At 42.5% G+C, this 2,458-nt stretch overlaps 1 pseudogene across 1 annotated transcript in view; it reads right to left on the bottom strand.

The window, feature by feature from the left end:
- LOC307148545 overlaps positions 1–1,802 on the bottom strand; it is a 22,555-nt pseudogene extending 20,753 nt beyond the window's left edge. The window contains exon 1 of the transcript in view: positions 1,621–1,802. The product of the transcript in view is annotated as an uncharacterized misc_RNA (transcript). The remainder of the gene's footprint in view (positions 1–1,620) is intronic.
- Positions 1,803–2,458: the final 656 nt, after the last annotated feature.

Genomic DNA, 2,458 nt, shown 5'->3' with positions numbered 1-2,458 from the left:
TTTAGTTTATTTTGGTCCGAGCAAACATGTTGTATTTTGTGACTGATTCTGAGAGTATAAGACATGTTAAGCTCTGTTAACAAATATTGATTTATTGTCTTTTCCCTTCTTTTATCTCTCTTGTTGAAAACCATCAATAAAGAGAGTTAAACTAAAGTATCATATAGCAATAGTCCATATGTTTTATGCATTATCATGTTTTCTAAAGTCGTGGGATGCTTGTGAGGAACAGACACACACTTAAGTCATTATTCTTCTCCTCCTGTTCAGATTCGTCTTTGTATATATATATATATTGCTGTGTTATATAACATGTTCAACATATGTAATATTACTAAGTTAAATTTTATAGAATATTTTATATTTCATATGGACATGATTTTCCTGAGGAAAGAGTGAATAATGACAGTATTTCCTCCTTTGTTTCTGCGCTCAGTCTCTTTTCCTCTGACTCTCGTGTGTTTCCTTCAGGTCGTCGGATTGGCAGAACAGAGAAGGAAAGTCTTGAATGAAGAGAAACAGGAGGAGGAAAGCAAAACCTCGTCGTACCCGTGAAATTAAACGCTTATTAATTGGTAATCTGAACATGCAGCTTTGGCTCAAACTCACATTACGGTTTAATCCACATTCATATATTACACAGAGCCAATCGCTCAACACCTCACACACACACATCTAGAGTTACAGACACACAAGTGCATGAGAGCTGCTCACACACACACGCGCGCCGCACGCACACATACTCATACTCAGACACACATGCACACACACACACACACACACGCGCACGCACAGACAGACACAAACACACGCAAACATACTCATACTGAGACACACACGCACGCACACACACACACACACACGCGTGCACGCACAGACACAAACACACGCACTCATACTCATACTCACACACGCACACACACACACACACACACGCATGCACAGACACAAACACGCACTCATACTCATACTCAGACACACACATGCACACACAGACACACTCATATTCATACTCACACACACACACACACACACACACACTCATATTTATACTCTCTCACACACGCACTGATATTTATACTCACACACACACTCACTCACACTAACACACACTAGCACTCAAACACGCACGCGCACACACATGCACGCACAGACACACACGCACAGACACACACACACACTCACACTAACACACAATACACACGCACGCATACAAACACACATGCACGCGCAGACACACACACACTCATATTTATACTGATACTCTCTCACACACACACACACACACACACACACACACACACACACACACACACACACACACACACACAGAGACACACACACACACTCGCTCACTCACTCACACTAACACACTAGCACTCACACTCGCATGCACACACACACGCTCACACACACACATTCATTTTCTTTGTTTTTCAGCTTTAGTGAGTGATTGTTCTGAATTTAACTATGATGCAAAATGACAATTTATGTTTTGTGATGCAACTCTTGCGATGGGTTTAGAACAGATGCGGTTCTCCCAGTAACGCATCGCCTCAGTCGATCTTGTAGAAGTTTGCAGCTTGTGACTCGGCTCATCGAGAGACATTGTTGACATACGTGTCCGTCAAGAAGAGCGCATTCTCCTCTGCACAGCCGGCTTTTGTCACAAACTCAATTGAGAGCGGTTCCTCATTGTCCAGCGCTTTAAGCCGGTCATCATGTGACCCGCTCGGCATGCTGGGAGACGAGCGCATGATTGGATGAAGAGCTTCATTGTCCGTCTGCACAACCCTTCGCATTCACACCGACCGGAGCACATTTAATCATAAAAGTGAAAACATAAGATTATTGTGTTTTTGTCTCTACTAGAACAGGTTTTCCTGCTTGAATGTTGATTATTCTCCTCATATTCTCCATTGTTGCGGCTCCTCTCTTCCCAGTCTGTCAGTAACGCTCTGTTTACTTCCTGTCTCTATGAAGCCCCTCCTCCTGAAAAGCACACTGTGCTCTGATTGGTCGGCTGGATCAGTGTGTTGTGATTGGTCGAGCGCTTCGAGTGTGTTTGGGAAATGTCCCGCCCCTTTCCATAACCGCCAGTTTAACACACTACTAACTAACTCAACCAGGCCCCGCCCCTTTATTCTGCGCATGAATTATGTAAATGAGGAATATTGTGACGTGTTCGTTCCCGGAAGAAACTCAAGATACAATGAGTTCAGAAACACTGACACTTATATAGAGAAGAACACTCTAAAGAAAGATGAACATGGGAAAAACACAGAGGAAAATCGTGGTTTGTAAAATTAGGCTGATGTTCTTGTCAACAAAACTTATCATTTTTGACCTTTGACCTCAAAGAAGATTAGAGCTGGATCTTAGGCATCTATCTATCTATATATAATATAGTATGCCATAAAGGTGCTCTTTATCTCTTACAGACTGTTACAGAATTTGA

The sequence above is a fragment of the Squalius cephalus genome (assembly GCF_949319135.1).
Source record: "Squalius cephalus genome assembly, chromosome: 20".
NCBI lineage: Eukaryota > Metazoa > Chordata > Actinopteri > Cypriniformes > Leuciscidae > Squalius > Squalius cephalus.
Note: the sequence above shows the minus strand (reverse complement) of the source record. Positions and strands in the feature narration are given on the sequence as shown.